General features: G+C 34.4%; 1 protein-coding gene across 1 annotated transcript in view; it reads left to right on the forward strand.

Annotated features, from left to right (window-relative positions):
• TENM4 (teneurin transmembrane protein 4) overlaps positions 1-23,828 on the forward strand; it is a 2,938,802-nt gene that overhangs the window by 455,141 nt on the left and 2,459,833 nt on the right. The gene's annotated exons all lie outside the window — the stretch shown is intronic.

Raw genomic sequence — 23,828 nt, forward strand, 5'->3', positions numbered from 1 at the left:
AAGTATGTTCTGAATTTCATCCAACAAATTTTAAAGCAATGTGTTACTTCTGTTTAATTCTTTCCAAGATTAGCTACATAATTTCCTGGGCCTAACACAAAATGAAAATGTAGAGTTACTTATTTAAAAATTAATAATTTCAGGATAGACACAACAGAACATTAAATCAAGAGTAAGGAACTTGTGACATATCTGATAAAGGATTAGTACCCAGAAAATATGAAGAACTTATAAAACTCAACACTCCCCAAAACAAATAACTCAGTTAAAAATGCTCCAAAGAAGATATGCAGATGGACAACAGATACATGAAAAGATGCTCATCATCACTTCTCATCAGGGAAATGCAAATCCAAACTCACTCACACCTATCAGAATGGCTGAAATCAACAACACAAGTAACTACAGGTATTGGTGAGGATGTAGAGATAAAGGACCCCTCTTGAACTGTTGGTGGGAATGCAAACTGGTGTAGCCACTGTAGAAAACAGTAAGAAGGCTCCTCAAAATGTTAAAAATAGAACTACCCTCTGATCCAGGAATCACACTACTGGGTATTTACCCAAAGGATACAAAAATACTAATTCAAAGGGATATATACACCCCTGTGTTTATAGCATTATTTAAAATAACCAAATTGTGGAGGCAGCCCCTGTCTATTGACTGGTGAGTAAATAAAGAACAAACACACACATACACACACATACAGACAATGGAGTATTATTCAACCATAAAAGAGAATGAAATCTTGCCATTTACAATGACATGGATGAAAACAAGAGTATATGCTAAGTGAAATAGGCCAGTCAGAGAAAGATATACACCATATGATTTCACTCATATGTGGAGTTTATGAAACAAAGCAAATGTGCAAAGGTAAAGAGAAAGAGAAAGAAAATGAGGGGTGGGGGAAGAGAGAGAGAGTGAAAAATGGACTTTTACTACAGAGAATAAACTGATGGTCACCAGAGGAGAGGTAGGTTGGGGTTTGGGTGAAATGGGTGATGGGGCTTAAGGAGTTCACTTGTGATGAGCACCAAGTGATTAAAATAAAAACCTAAAAAAATAATAAAAGATAAAGAAGTTGTGAGCATGGTGCCCAGTGCAAGTACACAGATCACATACCCATGAAGCCAATTCTGGTCCTTCCTCTAAAGGGCATGAAACTAAGTTTTTATAGAGCCAAGTATCTATGTCTTCTCTGATTAATAAAAGGGATGAAAGTCCTCTCATATAGGAAGAAAGTGTGAGGATTTATATTCTACTTTCTTTACATTACAGTTTGATTATTTGACTCATTTATGAGGCAGAAACTCCTTAGCAAAAGGACATCATGAAGCTTCCATTCTTTACCATCCTCCTCATTATTATCAATTCCAACTCCATCATTATAATCATTACCTTTATTATTAACCATCATTATTTGATTATATTCTATGGCCAAGAACTATACTATAAGAAATCATCATCTGATTAATCCTAAGCAAAATGTCTATGAAGTTCAATGGCTAAGACATTTGCCAAGTAGCACACATCCTGAAAATAGTAGAGCCTGGGTTTCAAACCAGGTATCTTGGGTCCCAGTGCCCAGTGTCTTTTCTACATATTATCTACTAGAAGAACATTTTAGCAAGCCCTGTTAAGAGACTTCATGTTTATAATCAGATTATACAAACATTCATTTGTAAACACTAAAATTTTCATCCTCAGAAATGTGTTTCTGTTGTTTTTCTTATAGTTTTTTTTCCTCTTTTGTTAAGGAACAGAACAATTTATCAAAAAGATTTAGGAGCAGACATAAAGGAACAGCAAGGCTTAAAACTCTACGAGATAATTTCTGCTTCTTTATTCCATTTGAATAGTGAAAGGAATTAAATAACTTGGGGAAAGGAGGTTGAATCATTTGTTTTTTTTTGTTTGTTTGTTTGTTTGTTTTAGAATGACTTTATAGAATTCAATTATCCATGTATATAGCAGTTCAGATAATTTTATTTAAAACACATACACTTAAGTATTAGAATTTGCAACTTAAATGTCAGAAGACTACTTCCATATGAATTGTCCTTCTACGATTTTTTTTTAAGATTTTATTTATTTATTTGACAGAGATCACAAGTAGGCAGAGAGAGAGAGGGGGATGCAGGCTCCCTGCCGAACAGAGAGCCCGATGTGAGGCTCGATCCCAGGACCCTGAGATCATGACCTAGGCCAAAGGCAGAGGCTTTAACCCACTGAGCCACCCGGGTGCCCCTGTCCTTCTACGATTATTGAAAAGATCCCTAATTAATATTTCTAAATCCTGTCTTATATGTCTATAAAATTAATTAGACTATAAGGGGTAAGTTGAAAGTTTATTCTCTTATTCTTCAAGAAGGTGGTTTAGTTAATTTGATTTTATTAATTTTAGTTCAATATATCAATGCCCTTCTTCCTATATGAGTCAAAAAAGCATTATTGAAATGTGAAAGTGTGATCTCCAAATTATGTTAGAGACTATTACAGGGAAATATAATTTTTAATAGCATTCCAATTAAATCTCTATAAAAGACCTATTCTAACTCCCTCATGTTTTCTCTACTCTTCTAAGTAAATGTTAATGTGACAAAATTATATTTACTTCCATTTAACAAGTTCAACGGGTAATTCAACACACCTGCACACATGCACGTGTACATGCACACACCCACCCACCCACACAGCTACAATCTAACTAGTAGCCTGCATCTCCCATTCCCCTTTGTTTCTCTATATAGTCTTCTGTCAATCCTTCAGATCACTCCTTAGAATTCCTGATATATATTATTCTGGTAAAATCTCTTAAGTTGTCTCCAAAACTTACTGCTAACAATGTGAAGAGCATCTTCACATGTCTCTTTGGACCGGTTGGCTGGGTTATCTTAGGTGGATAAATCCAGAAATAAAGTGGCTCAGGATGAGGGCTCATACTTAATTTTGTTTTTCCAGATTGCTCTCTAAATGGTTATATCACTTTTAACCCAATTAGCAAGTACTTAGTTCTAATAAAAAGCATTTTGATTTTTGTTGTTCTAATGAACATAAGTAAATGCCTCATCTTTAAAAGATTTGCTAATTACTAGTGAGGTTGAATACTTCTTAGTATTCTTATTAGGCATACAAGATATGCCTAAGAAGACTTCATAGCCAATCCAGTGAGTTTGTTTCCCAACTCTGCTACTTGTATGTCACTTTGTTATTTAACTCTAGTCTGTGCCTCAGTTTCCTGATCTGTAAAACACAAAGACAATGCCTCTCTTTTAAGATTATGTTATCAAGAGTTAGTAAATTTGCAGTGTTTAGATCATTGCCTGACACATTTGGGATACCATATAGGTACTGTTATTGATTATATTATCATCATCAACATCATGATCAACATCATCATCATTATTAAAGAGTGGACCAATAGTTCCAACATTCTTTTACAAAATAACCCATTCTATATTGATACACTAATTTTTTAATGTCACCTCCATTATGAACTAAATTCCAAAAAGTAACATCAGTAACTTGCTAGACCCCTATTCTAACATGCTGGTTTATTTCTCTTTTGATTTAATTGCATGAATTGTTTAATTTACTGTGACTCTAGATGTCTTAATAGCTAGTAAATGAGACCTGTCACCAGTATTTCTCAAGTTATTTTGCTGTCAGAACACTATATTCTTCCATACAAGTTTTAGAATTAACTTATTTAAAAAAAAAAAAAAACTTGTATTTTTATTAAAATTATTTTGAAATTATCAATTAATTTGGGGAGTTTTGAAATCTTTATAATCTAAGTCACTATATTTGATGTGGTTTTATTCTCAGTATATTTGCATTTTGTATTATAGTGTTTCATAAATTTCTTCAGAAGAAATTGTTAGATTAATACATACAATATAGTTTTTTTGTTAAAGCAAATGATCATATTTTCTCTTTCATTTTCAACTTTAATTTACTGGTTAAAAAGGGACAAGTGATTTTTGAATGTTAGCTTTATATCTGTCAACTTTCTGAAATTTGGTGTTTATAACAATTGTTCTATGATAGATTATAATGTATCTTTAGATAATTAATGTTTTCTTCTTCCTTTTGAATCTTTATTGCTTTTTTCTTGTCTAGTTGCTTCAGTTTGTACAATGTTAAATAATAACACTCATAGCAAACAGGATTATCTTATTCCTGACCTATAAGGAACAAATAGTTTATACTCTAGATGTTTGAAACATTGCTTGTATTAATTTTATAATCAGAAATAACAAATATTAATATGAAAATTAATTTAAAAAATTGAACAAGCCTATAGTAGAGAAGAAATTAGTATTTTATACTAAGAGCTTAAGTATAAGTATAGCTTTACCTGAACAAATCAATTTAAGAAAAGATAGCTAAAATGTTATGTAAAACAAAATGCCATTTTACAAGACTCTCTCAAAACAAGAAAAGTTCCATTCTGCATGTTACTGAGAATAACCTTGAAGACTTCATCTTTACCTACTGGAATAGTTCATATTAAGCTCTATACTATGTTCATTAAAATGTTTTACATGTAATGAGTTCTTTGGATAAAAGAGTTGTGAATCTGGAATAGAAGATTTTTTGTTTTTTTGTTTTTTAAGATTTTATTTGTATATTTTAGAGAGAGAGAGAGAGAGAGAGTTCTCATGGGGTGAGGGGAGGTGGCAGTGAGGAGCAGAAGGGGAGGGACTAGCAGACTCAAAGCTGAGGCCCAAGTCTGACCCGGGGCTCCATCCCATGACCCAGAAATGATGACCTGAGCAAAAATCAGGAGTCCAAGAATCACTTGCTTAACTGACTGAGCCACCAGGTACGCCAGGAATAGATTTTTTGGTAAGCTTGAACTTGGACAAGCCACTTAACTTCTAATCTACAACTTTTTAGGATTATTGAAAATCAAATAAAACAATGAAGTCGAATATGACACATAGTTTCCCTCCCTCTCTTTTCTCTCATTAGCAAAACCATCTATGACATTTTGTTTACTTAACACATGTGCTTTTAAGATGAATGGATATAACATCATTATATCAACAAAGACAGTGTAGGGAAAACTATGTCCTTCTGCTTGTTTGTTAATTTTAAGAAGTTTAAAAATTTTAGCTGTTAATTCTGTAAGAATGCTTTCTGAAAATTTTGTGTACCATTTTCACATCTCTTTTCTGTTTCCTTGATGAAATTAAAGGAAAGTCATAGGAACACTACTGGTCTAAAATAATTCATTGACCTTTCTTACCTAACCTTTTGTTTTTCTGATCAGAAAACAATATAAAACCTCAATGCAAAAAGTTTCTCAGTGCCAGAGCAAAGACATATATAAAATATTCTTTATATATCTCATAACATAGTGACAAATAGAATTCTGGAATTAATTCATAGTAAACTGTGTGTTGTATGTGTTTCTGTGTGTACATGTGTGCTTACAGTTTTAGTACTAAAATTTTATAAGTAGTGCCTTCATGAAGTGGATGTATTTACTAATGATCTCACTCATCAAGGGCCTCAAATTCCAGGAAATAGCATTTGATGTATTTCAGAGAGAGTTGACTGAATAGATTGTGCAGCTTGATTATAACCTTTTTATTCTGTCTCCTATTGTGCTTTGACATGTAATACCAACATTGTTCTGTTGCCTACAGTTTGCATCCATGTAAGTCATAATAAGAAGAAAGCATCTGTGCCCCTATGCTATGCAAAGCTATTGAAGCATTGCTGCATATCAAGCAAATAACAGAATCAGAATTGAACTTACCATGTTACTCTATGCCTTATTTTGTTAAAAGCATTAATGCTAAGCAGAGTGCTTTCACATCTGTACTCTCTGTAATGCTCACAGCAAGCCCAGAGGTAAGCAGGACAGCAGTGGTGAGCTTCATTTGATACTGAGAAAGGTGAAGTTCACAAAACCTGATGGACTGGAAAGTAGCAGGGTTGTGACCTGAAACAAAGTCATCTTTTTTCCAGTTGAATGCCTTTTCCCAAGGCAGTGAGAGAAAAGGGTATCCATTGTTTCACTCCTTTCTTCAGTTTGGTGCCATGGAAGTTTGGAGAATTGTCTTTGAAAAGGAGGGGGGGGTGGGGAAGGTGACACTTCAAAATAACTTTTAAAAATTCTTCTAAAAATGGTTTAAATATTTATTTTCACTCACTTCTTTCTAAAATAGCTTGAAGAGCTATCTACATTTTCTTTGTATCAGGTAAAATCTGAAGGTTTAAACCAGTAAGACTTCAACAAGAGAAGAACCAGGCAGAGATATTATATTGAGAGATTTATTGCAAGGAACTGGCTTCCGTGCTTAGAGGGGCTTGCTAGGCAAACCTGAAATCCTTAGAGTGGATTGTCAGGGAGGACCTGGAATTCTGGGGCATAGGTGAAGCTACTGTTCTCAGGTAGAATTCCTTCTTTGTTTGAGAGTTGTTCTGCTTTTAAGGGCTTTTGATTGATGGAGTCAAGCCTATCAAGAAGATCTAGGATAATTTCCTTTAGCTAAAGTCAACTTATTATGGACTTTAATCACATCTACAATATATCTTTACAGCAATACTTAATTTAGTGTTTGGATGTCTGGGAACTGTAGGCTTACCTTGATGAAATTAGGAAAAAAAAATCACAGTGTTGAAGTGGAATTCCCACAAACTATAAAAGAAACATTGACTTAGGGATTGAGGAAAGATCTTGCCTTGATAATCAGTTCTCATGGTGACTTGGTAATTTTTTTTTCTCAAGCCTTTTTTAGCCATTTTTCCTTATCTACAAAATAGGCTTGATATTAAGCAATTTGAACAACATTACTATGATGAAATTATGTGATTATTCACCTATGAAGATTTTCATGTTATACTCTTACCCAGCACCAGATATTTCCTTTCAGATCAATTAATTCAGTAAAACTGAATATGTAATTGTGTATGTTTGTTTATATGTAGCTTTCTTCCTAGATTATAAGCTTCAGGATCATTAGTACCATATTCTTTTGCTCACTATTAAATTTCTGTAAATTTTCTTACGTCATTCTCTAAGAAGTTCAATACCAGATCTCAACACTTAATAAGAAAAATATATAAATAGCCCTTGAGCTTTGTCAAGTGTCAAGGAATTTAAGAAACCAAGAGATCCATATAGCACCGGATTCTTCTGACCTGAAGTTAATTTGCTTGGGTGGAGTGTACTAAATACTGCAAAATAGACTAAAATCTCTGCTTTGAGTTTTAGTAGTGTAGAATTTGACAGTTTATCCAATTGGTACAAATGATAAATAAACACAGATAATTGAGCTCTGTTTCTGTCTCCTCTGAACCATGAAATGCAATTTAGAATTTGCTCTTTCAAATTAAAATCAGGGGGGGGAAAAAGGAAGCAAACAAGGCATAGGGAAGCTATTCAACTCTGCATTCTAAAACCTGGGCCTTAGCAGAGCCCTCTGACAGCTGTCATTACAAATCAAATACCCTGATAAGCAGAATTCTCTTCATTTCTGCAGTGCTGAGATGGTTCAGAGAAGATTATGTCTCATAATAGAAATTCAAATAATGACAACTTTTTTACCTCCTGTTCGTCCCTTCAACAGAGTGCCAAAAAACCCAGTCCTGTCCTGGAGGTGGGATTCAGTGTTTGAACATCAATCAGAAAAGTACCTGGTGACCCAAAGTTATTTATATCAAGGCTCAACCTTCTTTCACTCTGGAAGGTTAAGAAAACCACTCCAAGGAAGTACAAAACATTGACTGAATTTGCTAAAGGTCATGTCACCAGTTGATATGGGTATTGGCTCTGACAACTTCATTCCCCAGTCCTTTGCACTAGTCAGGACTGTATCCTCCATATTGTGTTGGATCCAAAGATCAGCATCCAGGGTGGACACTATGATGTCCTCTCTCTTTTTGAAATCATTAAAATTATCTGGAAAAGATGCCGAATTTAAAATAGTTAATGACAGAAGAATAAGAATCCTATGATTGTTGACATGAGAAATCCATGAAAAGACAATGAGAGGGAAAAAAAAAATGAAGGTACAAATGGGAAGGCAGCGCAAGATAAGATTTTCCTGAATGGTGGGATACAAAAATGATACGAAATAACAAGAACCAAAATTGCTCCTACTTTTGACCGTATGAAAGTTACAAGTTGCGTATACTACAAAATTGAATAATAATTATTTTATTTATATGATTATGTTGCAGAAGTTTTTATTTTAGGTTTCCTTTTAATAGTAAGGTGTCAATACATTTATAATATAATAGAATTTACCGAAAAAAAACCATATTTATGCAGAACTGTTGAGATACATATCTGTTGTCTAAAGTAACATACAACAATATTTTGCACTGGGACATGCATCAACATGTCTCAGAAAAATGATTAGCTCCCAAGGCAGGGCGTCTCACTCCTGAATATTTTTCTCGTGTTTAGTCCACCATGCATGCACTTACAGATGGTTGATTCCATTGTGATGTAGCAGTGAACACACTGTCCTGAGAAGTAGATGATTCACATATAATTCTAATTCTAGTTGTATGATTCTGGCAAGTCAGAACCCTGTCCCCAAGCTGTTTAATACAAGTTAACTTTATCTTACTATGCAGTTTTGAAGCAGTGACTATAAATATGCTTTTAAAAATATAGCTATTATGGGACACCTGGGTGGCTCAGTGGGTTAAGCCTCTGCCTTCAGCTCAGGTCATGATCCCAGAGTCCTGGGATTGAGCCCTCCGTTGGGCTATCTGCTCAGCAGGGAGCCTACTTCCCCCCTCTCTCTGCCTGCCTCTCTGCCTACTTGTGATCTCTCTCTTTGTCAAATAAATAAATAAAATCTTTAAAAGAAAAAAATATATAGCTATTATATGTTACTTACTTATTACAATAATTAGTTGTAATAAACTTTGGCTTGAAATTTGATTTTATTTCTCCTTTTGATAAAGTATCCAGTATTTCATTCTCTTGTTTATGCACTAAACTGTTCTCTTCTTTCATGTCAAGTAGCCATTTCAGGTGTGAATCCTTGTGATTCTTTGCTAAGCCAACTTGTTCGTTTGCCTAACACGTTCTGTTTTTCTTCTCTGTGTCCTCATGTTTATGCAGTTCGGCAGTGTTCTAAATTGAATGTCATTTTCCAAACACATTTTCCTAGATTTGCATGGAGAGAACCAATATTATCTCCCTCTTCAAACTCTGGATAAATTGCCTTTGTCTTTCTGATACCATGTCATGTTGTAATGTTACCCAGTTTGTGTGTTTAGAATGCTAAATGGATCTGGGCTGGGAATTAAGAGTTCTGGGTTCTAGTTCCAAGTTTGTCATGAATGCCATTGTGACATTTTTGTGACTTGAGGAATTTAACACATTCATTCATTCATTCATTCATTTAGACAAATGAGTAAAATATAGTTCTTATTCTCACTGAATTCACAGTCAACTGGTGCAAACAAATGTAAATAAATCAGCAAAGTGCCCAGTGGTAACTGGAACTATACAAAGCATATGAGAGCCCTGGGTAGACCATGGTGAGTTCTGCCTACGGTTTTGTCAGAGGAGGAGGTAGGTTGGTTTTTTTTTGTTTTTTTGGTTTTTTGTCACTAAACAAAATTTATAATTATGTATATATTTGTATGGCATTTTGCTTCTTTACCATATTAAATGTCTCTCACCAGATATCCCATGAGGCCAGAGACCATGTGTATTTTCATTACATTGTAATCAGCATCTTTCATATATATGATAGATATAATTAGAATAAATGAATAAATCAATATACACAGTACAAAAACAGATTAATATCCCATGCAGGATATTTGCATGACCCTATTTCTGTTATTTCTGCTTTAGAATGATTGCAGCAAGTGCAGTATGAAAGCTAAAGTGAAGGGGGAAGACAAAAGGCATGGCTAGCAAAAAGCAAAATAATTAAACACACACATAAAATTGATTAACATTTTTTTTCTTTAAATGACTGATAAAGATGCATATTGAAAACAATACCAGTGATCAGGCAGCTAAGAGTTTGTCCTGCTTTCCTGTTTGGGTGCTTTATTATCGCAAGTCCATTAATTTTTCAGGATGTCAAGTTCTTCACCTATGAAGTTAACTAACTAAAACTTAATTATCTCTAAATCCCTCTGTAGTTTTAACATTCCGTGTGACATAATAGTAACTGAGTTATATCAAGTATACCAAAGTGGAAATAGAAATGGTAAGAATTTCAGATGAAATACATACTCTTATATAACAGCACATTTTTCTCAAGTGCATAATTTGTGTCTAGTAATCAATCTTGGATTCCTTCTTCTTTTTCTTAAACCATGCTATATTTGCCTCTGGGCATAGTTTTTGCACTGGACATCAGATGTAAGTGTACAAATGTTATGTGCTTTCTCACAGGCATATCTGTCACATTGGGGTATTTGAGTGTACTACACAAAAAAAACACAACTCAGGGCTATGCTGTTCACATCTTAGACATAGATATACCAAGTTGTAGAGAAACAATAAATAAACTGATGTAAACCTTAACTTCTTAAAGCTACCTTGTAGCCATTCGTGTCCAGCTGTGCTTCCAAATGTGCCCTGAGATGGCTTTATCCTATCTACCCACTGGTCTGTGAGGCTGAATTCTTTTCCTTCATCCTATTCTGAATCTGACACAGTCATCTCAGCCTGAGTCAGGGGGTGGCACGGCACTGAGTATGTTCTGTAGTAGTGGCGTGAGTGTCCTTGTAGTAGCAGGGTGTGTGTGGGAAGGCTAAAGTTTGGGCTTGTGTGGGTGTACAGTCAGTGTTTTGCTCTTGGATTTTGAAGTTTTCCTGAGGCTTGATTCTGAAGATATGAAAAAATATAATTTAAATGTCTTTTTTTTTTTCCTAATTTGCACAAAACTATCTTTTGGGTCATCAGAAATCATTGTCTTTTCTTAAATCTTTTTAGGGTAACCAGAGATGTTAAGCCCTAGCTCTCATCTGAACCTCTGTTTGCCTGTGACTGTGTTTTTGCCATTGTGTGTCACCATCGCTACTGATTTTTCACTCTTTCTTGTACAAGAATGGTTCATCTCTTTTCTGCCTCATTCTATAGGCTTGCTAGTTATGTGCTAGTTAGTGCAGTGTATTGAGAACAGCATCAGGCATAAGGCAAGCAGGGTTTTTAAAATTACAGTGTATCAAACTACTACAATAGTTTTTTGAGGACAGTTGATTTTTCCAAAATTGACATTGAAAAACATGTACAGGCAAATTTTGTGATTAAATTGCTCACTCTGTTTGTCAATGACCACACATACAAACAGGCAGTTTGTAAAGAGGGCTGGAGTACCTAATTCACACAGCATTAGAGAAGGCATACGTTGAGAATTTGTATGTGTCAGCTAACACTTTCAGAAATAATTTTAATGTATGTACACTACAAAAGATGAAGGCATAAAGAAAATAAAGAGAATGTGGTTATACACACACACAGGAGTATAATTCAGCCTTAAAAAAAAAATCTTGCCATTTGCAATAGCATGGATGGACTTTGAGGGTGTTACGCTAAGTGAAATAAGTCAGACAGAGAAAGACAAATACCATAAAATTTCATTTATATGTGGAATCTAAACCAACAATACAAGCTTGTGATACGGAGAACAAGTTTGTGGTTGCCAGAAGCAGGAGTGGGTAAAATGGGTTAAAGGAGTCAAAAGGTACAAACTTTGAGTTATAAAATGAATAAATCATAGGGATAAAATGACAGCATGGGAACTACAGTTAGTAATGTTATACTATGTATTCGAAAGTTGGCTAAGAGAGTAAATCTTTTTTATTTTTTTTTTCAGTGTCCCAAGATTCATTGTTTATGCACCACACCCAGTGCTCCATGCAATACGTGTTCTCCTTAATACCCACCACCACGCTTTCCCAACCCCTACCCCCACCCCTCCAAAACCCTCAGTTTGTTTCTCAGAGTCCACGGTCTCTCATGCTTCGTTTCCCCCTCTGATTTCCCCCAACTCACTTCTCCTCTCAATCTCCCAGTGTCCTCCATGTTATTCCTTATGTTCCACAAGCAAGTGAAACCATATGATAATTGACTCTCTCTGCTTGACTTATTTCAGTCAGCATAATCTCCTCCAGTCCTGTCCATGTTGATATGAAAGTTGGGTATTCATCCTTTCTGATGGAGGCATCATATTAAGAGAGTAAAGCTTAAAAGTCCTCATAAGAGAAAAAATTTCTTTGTAATGACATATAGTGATCAATGTTAACTAGACTGATTGTGGTGATCACTTTACAATATACCCAAATATCAAATCATTGCTATATTCCTAAATTAATATAATGTTGTATGCCAGTTATACCTCAGTAAAAATAAATTTAAAACAAAATATATCCACTAATTCATATTGTCTAAGAAAATACTCTTGCTGCATTTAGGACCTGCAGGTCAGTTAAAGAACAAAAGTGCACTTATTCATTGCCTCATACAATCTTTGAAGGATATTTAAAGTGTGGTTTATGAGTGAGTTTTGAGTGTATTCAAATTAAAAAAAAAAACTATGGTATCTTTGCTTGTAAGGCTCTTTATCAAAAGGAGAAGCATTAGTGTAAATACGCCTTTCTTATGAAATTTCTTAGGCATGATTCTTAAATTTAAATGTTGTAATTGACTGTTGCTCAAGGTTCTCAAGGACTTAGTTTTCATTTGTTTATTCTACCAGTAGGAACAGATGCATATAATGTTGTCATGAAAATTATATAGTGCACTTAGGAAAAGTACACCAAATCATTTTTTAATCAGAAAAAAAGATAATGTCCATCATTTGTTGAACACCAACACTATGCCCCACATGAGCTAAGTGAGTTACATGCTTGAGTGGATTTACTCTCTATAAAAGCTCTTTGAGTACAGAAGTAATGATATACTTGTTTCAAAAATGAGGAAATTGAGCATCACAGGAGTTAAGTCACTTACCTAAGGTAAATTAAATCATCGGGATGGCCAACTGCAAGGTTCTGATTCCACATGCTGCCTCTGACAATGCACAGTATTTGGAGGAAGAGAAGTATTGAGTTTGGGAAAATAGATTTCTCAGGAGCCCTTGATCATGGCAAGACCATGCAGTCTATAATAGCTTCAGAGAGGACCATGAAGAGAAAGGGAGTGTCCTGTCAGCCAAGCTGTGGTCTGGACAGATGGACAGTACACACCCATAATGTCAGATGACTTCCAATACCCTATCTGTGTGGCATCTAAGTTTGTAAGGAGTAACTTGATGGTGGTAGGGAAGCATGCGCTTTGATTCTCCCACCCTCAGGACCTTTTAAAAGGCAGGCTCCATGAAACCAGATGGAAATCTCTGATATAAGGAAACCCCAGTTCCTACAAGCAGCCAACAACCCCTCCACCCCAACCTCTGTTTCCACGCTTCCATAAAGACCGCTGCAGCACTTTACCCTTGTCTGAGCATAGCATACTTTTGAAGACGCTCTGTATGCCTGGGCTCATCACTCCAGATACAGTGATCAAACTGATTAATAGCAAAGAACCACAGCTATAATAAGCTGAGCATAACAGACAAAGGCATACAAAGTAAAAGCCAATTCCTTGGGAGCCAGGGTAGCTCTGGAGATCCTATGTTAGGCACAGCTCTCCATCCAGGCGTGGTATCTGCTGCCACCATAGCCATTCCACAGACTCACAGGCTGGAACACGTTGACCAGCCCCAATATACCAGGAACCAGCCCCAGTCCCCTAGGAAAACAAGAGGGTTGGAGAAAGATCACATAATCATCTTCCATCTTTTCTATTTATTTAAGAATTTTTCAGGGGCACCTGAGTGGCTCAATAAGTTAAGCATCTGCCTTTAGCTCAGCTCATGATCCCAGGACCCTGGTATCCTGCCCCATATCGGGCTCCCTGTTCAGCGGAAAGCCTGCTTCTCCTTCTCCATGTACCATTCTCTCTGCTTGTGCTCTCTCACTCTCTGTCAAATAAACAAATAAAATCATTTTTTAAAGAGTTTTTCCTTTCAATAATGTCTATAATATTATAGACATTATTATGAAGTCTATAATAATGAATATAGACTTCTTGTGATCATGGGAGCCAATTACTAAGCAAGTGTGTGTTATATATAAAAAGCAAAAGGAAAAATAAAAACTTAAACACCCTGGCTAGCATGTAGATGTTTGCATTCATTTTTAGGAGTGCTTAGTCTGCCTAGCAATCTGATAGGAAGAGGGAAAGGAGCTTCTAAGAGTATTAGTATATCACTACTAAAGACTTAAAAAAAATGTTCATTGATCATATCAAAGAATAGTAGGAGATGAAGTGTTACTTTAGGTAATGTAGGGGGAGGTGATAAAACACCTCTCAAAGCATCATAAGTGCAATAAGAGAATGCTCTTATTGCACTCAACTTATAAATGTTAAGCATCTTAACCTTAACATATAAGCTATTTATGAGCATATAAATATATGTGTATATAAGTGCATGTATAGGCATACAAATATGTAAGTATACATGGTCTTGTGTCTATCACAGGGTCAGGTTTTAACAAAAATTTTATTTTTCACAAACTAGCACTGAGTCATAGTTATCTGTGTGTTGCTTTTATAAAATTTTCATTTGTTACTGTATACACAATGAGATCAATAGCTCTTTTAACAAAGAAATACACATTTGAAATCCCATATCCAATCCAGCAACAAGTCCTATTATTTACACACACAAAATCTTTTCCTAAATCAGAGCACTACTCACCACCCTTTGTCCATAATCCAAACCACAATGCCATTGTCCTCAACAAGAGCAACATAGCCTCCTGATGGACCTCCTTCCTTCCCCTTTATCCCCTAGGGAATTGTGGGAAGGATCTTTTCAAAATACAACTTAAACCATTCCTCTTACTACTCAAAACTCTCCAGTGGTATTACATAACATTTTTTAAAAATTTTTTTTTATTTAGTGTAGTATTGCTTTTGGGAGTAGAATTCAGTGATCCATCACTTACATAAAACACCAAGTGCTCATCATAACAAGTGCCTTCTTAATAGGATCACCCATTTAGCCCATCTCCCAGCAACCCTCAGTTTTATTCTCTATAGTTAAGAGACTCTTAAGGTTTACTTCCCTCTTTCTTTATTTTTCCCCCTCCCCTATTTTCCCCTATTTGTTTCTTAAATTCCACATATGAGTGAAATCATATGGTATTTGTTTGTCTTTGACTGACTCATTTTACTTAGCATAATACATTCTCACTCCACCCATGTTGTTGAAGTGGCAACATTTCATTCTTTTGATGGGTGTTTTTGTGTGTGTGGTGTGTGGTGTGTCTGTCTGTCTGTCTGTGTCAGTGGATGTTTGGGCTTTTTCCATAACTTGGCTGTCTTTGCTAATGCTACTATAAACATCTGCATTTTTGTATCCTCAGGGCAAATACCCAGCAGTACAATTGCTGGATCATAAAGTAGTTCTACTTTAAACTTCTCAAGGAACCTCCATACTGTTTTCCAGACTGGCTACACCAGCTTTCATTCCCACCAACAGTGTAAGAGGGTTCCCCTTTCTCCATGTCTTTTCTAATAACTGTCATTTCCCATTGTTAATTTTAGCCATTCTGATAGGTGTGTGGTGGTATCTCACTGTGGTTTTGATTTGCATTGCCCTGATGATGAGTGATACTGGGTTTCTTTTCATGTGTTTATTGGTCATCTGTATGTCTTCTTTGGGAAAAAATGTCTGTTCATGTCTTCTGCCAATTTTGTAACTGGATTATTTGGTTTTTGGGTGTTGAGTTTGATACATTTTTATATATTTTGACTTCCCATAACATTTAGATTATAGTCCAGACACCTAAGTGTGAACCCTACTGTCTTCTGAATGTCATCTCCTACTCTCTTCTCTCTAATTCACTGCTCTTGCATCACACAGGCTTTTACATCTGCTCTTTCTCTGCCTGGTGCAGTCTTTTCCTGAACTAAGGTTGGCAGACTTTGCCTTCACTTAAGACTTTTCTCAAGGGTCTCCTCAGAGGAGCAGTCTTTGAGTGGCATATGTAAAACATATCTTCTTTATCCTGTTACCCTATTTTGTTTTTTCCTTTATACCATTTATCATTACGGGAAATCTTTTGGTTCTTTGTTTGTGAATTATTATCTGTGTGCTGTATGAGGGCAAAAAAAAACAAAAACAAAAGCAAAAGCAAAAAACAAACCTTTCAAAATTGTTACCCAAGCTATTCATTTATTGTTGAGTAAGTTAACAGAATAATTTTAAAATGAAATAATTGTTACTATTTTAATAATGAGTCAGATCTGCTAGAATGCTACATGTTATGCTGGATATAAATATTAAAGATCATTGGATAAATGCTACAGTAATATAAGGTTCACCAAGTAAAAAGAGTCCATTTACCTGGAGAAAGAATGGGGAACTTCATAGAAAAAATTAACTTATTTGACCTTCACAACAATTCTATGTAATAGATAATATTATACCCATTTTACAGATAAGAGAACTGAAGTTCAAGAACTTAAATACTTTCTCAGCTAGGACTTGGAATTATCTGATTTGAACATGATATTTAGGTCTATTTGAGTTCAAAGCCTGTTCTTTTTGCCTTTTAGCTATGTTTATGAGTTATAGTTTGTCCTGGGATGATCCTGAAATAAATATAAGCAGAGCAATGTCCTGAGAATGGTATGCTTTAGCTTTAGACAGACATGTAACTAAGTTCAGTTTTACCACTTTCTACTAACTAGACAAGAGATACATAACTTGTTTTCTGTGAGTCTCAATTTTCTCATGTATAAAGCAAGAGTAACTTGTCAGTGTCTTGTGAATATTAAGTTAAATAATCAATATAAATTATTTAGTACAATGCCTACAACATAGTGATCACTTCCTACAAGCTTCTTCAATCCCAGTTCTAGAACTGTGGTCTAAATATGATACAAATTTCTCTTTGGACACTTACTAAACATTTGTCAATGAAAGTAGTTTTCTTTGAAAGTCCACACTGCTATAAACAAGTATAGTTCCTCAAGAGTTGAAACATAAATAAACAGATATTTTAAAAATGTCTTTGTAAATTCAGAGCACATGAAATAAGAATAGTTTTTTTTTTTTTAATTTTATTTAGTTCTTCAGATTTTAAAATAAAATTTGGTCCCAGAACCCACCTTAGGAATTACAGGTCCTTCATTATTTAAAAAAGTTAGCACTGCTATATTTTTTTCCACTAAATGATGAAGATAGAAGAAAGTATGTCTATTAATTATATAGAAGTATTCCTTAGTTTTCTATCATACTTGATTTATTTTTCTCTTGTTGCAACCAGTTTTTCCCAGTATATCAGTCCCTTGATATTTTAGGTGAAACTCATGAAACTCATTCCCTCTCTTAGGAGAGGGAAACTTTAATCTTCTTTGTTAATATCAGTTTTCTCTTTCTTTTTTGCCTTTATGAGTTTTTCCTCCAGAAGAGCATGTGGCTTTCATTTCTCTTAGTACAATTGTTGTTGATTTATAATGTAGTCAAAAATTTTTCATCCCTATGAACTTCATGAAGTCATAGATTCAAAACATCAGCATTTTGCATGATGAATTTTGTTTTCCTTTTTCAGTGTTAGTCTTATTTATTTATACATGTGCTCCAAATTAATGAAGTTTATTAGAAAACTGTTTTGGAAATATACACAACCATTTTTACTATTCCTTTCTTTTCATGATGTGTCATTTTCTGTTTTTATTTTTGCTTTATCTAGTATCAAACTTTACATTATGATAAATTATAAAATATCATTCACACCACCTCTTTCATTCCAATCACTAAAGCACAATGTCACATGAACTTATTTTTACCCCAGTAATTCAATTAAAATGGATCCATTGATGTTGATCATAGAAATTCTAGATTTCTTAAAAAGAACATGCCATTATTTTGATCATTTAATTAAGTAGGCCAGAGGTCAGTGTGAAGTGCAAGATAGCAAATATTTCTTGTAAAGTGCAAGATAGTAAATATTTTAGATTTGTGTTTTTATGATATTTGCTATAACTACTCAGCTCTGCCATTGTAATTAAAGACAGCCATAGAAAATACATGAGTGTGACTAAGTTCAATAAAACTCTAAATGGACAACTAATCTGAATTTCATATCATATTCATAGGTTAAAATATAATTCTTTATCTTTTTTCAAATTGTTTAAATTATAGAAATCAATATTAGCTGATAGTCTCAAAATGAGTCAGTGGGCAGTATTTGGCCCCTAGGATTTGATATGCTGACTCTTGATACAGGTGATCCTCTTTTTAAGGCTATCATAAAACATTTAAGGAGAGAATCTTGGCTTATACCCAAACTGTCAAATTGTCAGTCAAAAAAGAATAGGGAAGAATGTAGAGGTTATAGTCAGTGAAGTAGTAAAGAAATTTTAAAAATTTAGAGTCCTTTGGTGAAGAGATAAATAAATTTGAGTATATGTGGAAAGAAATAGAACATAACTTATGTTATTTTAAAATATGTTAATATAATCTGTCTAAAACTGTACTCAGAAATATAGTGGAGTAAGTTGATACAGAAAAATCCCTACTTGTACTCCAAGCAAATACATAATAATGCTGAATAACAAATTGTTTTAAAATTAAAATATAACTACGAGCTTACATCAAATAAGGACAATGCATAAGGGCAGTGAGTTTTAGTAGAATCTGAAGTATAATCATTCATTTACAAAGACATAGACCTTTTAGTAATTGGAAACTAGGCCTGCAGAGTCCACATAGTGTAACAAGTCTAGGCTGTAGAAACTGAACTACTTGGATAATGCCCAAAGATAATTTGTCTATGGACTAAGTGTAGTTCATAAAGTGGGAGAGCTAAAGTTACCTTGATAAGACCTTTCCATTGCCTCAGGGTTCGTCACCTAAAAAAGAAAGCTCTTCAGTATTTATGATCCATCCATGGTTGTAGTTCCACATTCTCATTGTTCTTGTGGTACATGAATAGAATGATCATATATTCTATTGGTCCAGGACAGTTCTGGTTTATGACTGTTATAAAGTTCCTGTTCACTTTCATAAATGTCCTATTTGGATATAAAATTATAATATTGTCCTATAGATATCCAGAAGCTAAGAGATTAATGCAAAAAAAGATCATTTTCTTGATCAAGAACTGATGAAGACTTAAGGCCCTAAGCTGAGGCAAATAAAAAAGCTGTCCTTTAGTAACTCAGGATAGAGGACATTTACACACATGTACACAAAAAAACACATACACATACATGTGCATATATGCACACAGGAACAAAATTAAAACTCCGAGCGATCAGGGTACAATCAAAAATTACAAACACAACATGAAACACTGCACATGGAGGAAGAATCAGTCAGCACCTCAAAAAGAATTCACAAGGGGCGCCTGGGTGGCTCAGTGGGTTAAGCCGCTGCCTTCGGCTCAGGTCATGATCTCAGGGTCCTGGGATGGAGCCCCGCATCGGGCTCTCTGCTCAGCGGGGAGCCTGCTTCCTCCTCTCTCTCTGCCTGCCTCTCTGCCTGCTTGTGATCTCTGTCTGTCAAATAAATAAATAAATAAAATCTTAAAAAAAAAAAAGAATTCACAATATAAGTAGAACTAAGATACTGAAAGAGGTATTTTAAAGTGTTCAAATAGATAAAGATAAAATATAAACTTAAGGGGACACCTGGGTAGCTCAGTTGGCTGAGCATCTGACACTTGGTTTCAGCTTAGGTCATGATCCCAAAGTTGTGGCATTGAGCCCCATGTTGGGCCCTGCACTCAGTGCAGAGTCGGCTTCACTTTTATTCTCTCTCTCTAATAAATTCTTTAAAAATACATAAACTTAAGGAAAAGCTTCATATGGGAAAAATCAGGAAATATGAAAAATAATCAGAATTTCTAGACCAAATGTATAGGTATGGATAAAAATGTATAGGTATGATGGCTGCATAGTATCAAAAGAAATGAAATCTTGCCATTTGCGACGACGTGGATGGAACTAGAGGGTATCATGCTTAGTGAAATAAGTCAATCGGAGAAAGACAACTATCATATGATCTCCCTGATATGAGGGAGAGGAGATGCAACATGGGGGGTTAAGGGGGTAGGAGAAGAGTAAATGAAACAAGATGGGATTGGGAGGGAGACAAACCATAAGTGACTCTTAATCTCACAAAACAAACTGAGGGTTGATGCGGGGAGGGGGGTTGGGGGTGGGGTGGGGTTATGGATATTGGGGAGGGTATGTGCTAGGGTGAGTGCTGTGAAGTGTGTAAACCTGGCGATTCGCAGACCTGTACCCCTGGGGATAAAAATATATGTTTATAAAAAATAAAATTAAAAAAAATGTATAGGTATGGATAAAAAATAATAACCTAAATTATGACTTAAAAGGTATACCAGAAATATATTCCTAAAGGTGTTTATTAAACCAAATGGTAAAGCTTAAGAAATATCTCAAAATGTTGTTCAGAAAAATGAAAGAGAAAATATGAAGGAAGATGGAATATTAAGGATCTAATGATATCCCTGTATATTTGAATATATAATGACTATGAATTTTCTATAACTAAAGAAAGATATGACTCTTGATTTAGAAAGAGTACATGGAATCCTGGGCAGGGGGGGAATTTTACACTAGACATGTCATTGTGAAAATGTATAGCATCAAAACAAAAGAGAAAATAAAATTAGACATTAGAAGACAAAGATTAGTACAGAGTAATAACAGTGATAAAATACTTTGAAGATAGGCTTCTATCCAGCATTAACACATAGCATGAGACCATTGATTGATATCTTCAGAGTAATGGAAGAAGAAAATAATTGTCAATCTAGAATTTTGCACTAAGCCAAGTTATTAATCAATAATGTAACACTTAAAGCCATTTGCAGACTAGAAGGCAAATTAATCCTACTCTGATATTTAAAAATCCAATGAATAATATTAAGGAAAAAGGATACTGAATCAGAAGGAAGGAGTTCAATAAAACACTAAAGTAATTGTTAGTAAATATTAATAATAAACATATTGGCAAATAATTTTTCTTAACTTAGAGTTCCTATCTACTGGACTTCAAATACACTGAACTCATGTTTCATATGCCCTTCATTAAGCAATTGAGGATGATTAGTTAGGTATCCTAAACAAAGTTCATCACTGCACTCTTTTTTTTTTTTTTTAAAGATTTTATTTATTTATTTGACAGAGAGAGAGATCACAAGTAGACAGAGAGGCAGGCAGAGAGAGGAGGAAGCAGGCTCACTGCTGAGCAGAAAGCCCGATGCGGGGCTCGATCCCAGGACCCTGAGATCATGACCTGAGCCGAAGGCAGAGGCTTAACCCACTGAGCCACCCAGGCGCCCCCATCATCACTGCACTCTTGATCCAGAGATGACTGCTTTCTTTGTTTTTTAAATATCATTCTTTTGGCCAGCCCCTCAAGCACCTTTAAACACAAACACACTCATAACAGAACTGTCAAAAGTTGTGTGGTAGTAAGTGGAGTAGCTGATTTAATTTCAGGTCTTAAGAGTTAAAATTAAAAGAAAAAAAAAAAGCTCAACTACTTTTTCTTGTTGTCTTGACTGATTATGCAACAGGAAATAGTTATCAAAGATCTGGTCTGTGTCCTCCTTTGTAATACTACAAACTGTGACTACTCTAGAGTGATCAACCACAATCTCATATATGGGAAAGTATAAAATATGTACCTTATGAAGCTTACCCCATAAAAATGTGAATATAAAAACCAATAATTAATCAGTATATTTGTCTAGAGAAACACTAAGAACATTCTGTGATAATGGAAATCTCCATTTTTACTGTCCTATATACTAATCACTAACCACATGTGACTGTTGAGCACCTGAACAGTTGAGATGTAGTTCATGCAAATGAATACCAAATTTTACTTTTATTTGATGTCACTTTTGACACTTATATTTAAATGTCCTCATGTGACTGGTGGCTATTGTATTGGATGACACTGATTTAGAATTATAGTTTTCTACTCAGGTAATTGGGGATAGTTAGACATAATAATTAATGAGACATCCTAACTTAATGGCAGACTCCTCCAACATCTACATAAGGTTTCTCCATTTTTACATAGCTATCACCTATTTTTACACATTTAGCTCTGAAAATATTTGCAATAATTTTCTTCTACATGAAGAACATTATGCAAGTTGGTACACCTTATTTTGAGTCCAAAATCTTACAACTACTAACACTGGATAAATCATTTAATCTGTCTAAGCTTCAGTTTTCTCATTGTTTTAAATAATAATAATAATAATTCCTTGCTCTTCTCAAAGAGTAAGAGCATGGAAATTATAGGGAGGATTGGAGAAATAATACATGTAAATGGCACAGCATGATGATTTGTTGCATAGATCTAAATACATTGGTGTCAAAGGGTTATCTTTAATTTTTAAAATTTTTTTAATTTATCTATTTGACAGAGGGAGAGTGTGTATGTACAAACAGAGGGTACAGCAGATGGAGAGGGAGAAGCAGGCTCCTTGCTGAGCAGGGAGCCTGATGTAGGGTTCAGTCCCAGGACCCTGGGATAATGACCTGAGCTGAAGGCAGACACTTAACTGCCTGAGCCAACCAGATGCCCCTAAATTTTAAAGATCTATTTCTATGGAAGTATTGTTAGAGATAATAAAATGACAAATAAAACACACAGACCACACAAATAAGTAATAAATAAATATGACAACAATAACTATAATGTCTGAATGCAATATTGTTGTCTTATAAAGAAATTGTGGTGTTGGTTTGCTGATATATTTTTCTAAATGTATATGTTTTGTGCATGGTGAATATGTAAGAGTACAGGCAGAAGAGAACACAAAATGTTAAAAAATAATAGAAAATCGAATTAGGTATCATTATGGTATTTATTAATTGGATTAAGTCATTTCTAGATATAGCTATTTTACCCATGGCAGCATTACTAAAAGTTATCTGTTTACAAGCAATAATTGAATAATAAATTAAGCAAGTTTATACTCTGATGGGTTAATTAAAATATTTCTGTATTCCTTATTGGATTTCTATCACAAACTAGATTGAAAGCAATTAAAACTAGACCTTATGTTGTTATATACCATTTTCACTCACAAATTTCATATCTTTTCCCAAAGTTTTCTCTATTTATTTTCACTTATAATTGGTTTAGTTGTAATCAACAGTACAAGTCTTGAATCTCTAAGGACTTGATAAGAATAAATACATAGTTATAAATCTTGAACTAAGAAACATTTTAGAAAAAAATACATTTGAAAATTGTACATAGCTACTGATTTCTGGAAAGGAGTTTCCAATGGAGTGAAGCAAAAAAAATTACTGAAAAAATCGATAGATTTGTTCTATCGATATATTTCAATCTAAGATTCACATTTTATGACAGTTACATAGGTAAGTAGTCTATTTACTAGAAAGGAAAACATAAACTTACATTATTCTATTTAATCAAGAAATAGTTCATCGCCTGACAACTCATTTTCAATCATTATTCTTAACTGAAAACAGAATAAGTGGGTTATCATTTAACAATTATATCAATTGGATGATAAATTCTCATTTGCTAGGACTTTTATAATGCTGTAAAACTACCTAAATCTATATAGGTGGTACTTACAAAGTATAGAGATATTTTGAGAATAGGTTTTAGCCTTTACTTTACTTAGGGGGAAAAAAAATCATAAAAACAAGAATAGTTCATTTAAAGCATGGAAGAAACTAAAATAGCCACTTTTTAAAAGACATTCTCTGTTCTTCCCTATATTTTCTACTCTACATT

This window comes from Lutra lutra, chromosome 10 (genome assembly GCF_902655055.1).
Source record: "Lutra lutra chromosome 10, mLutLut1.2, whole genome shotgun sequence".
Taxonomy (NCBI): Eukaryota; Metazoa; Chordata; class Mammalia; order Carnivora; family Mustelidae; genus Lutra; species Lutra lutra.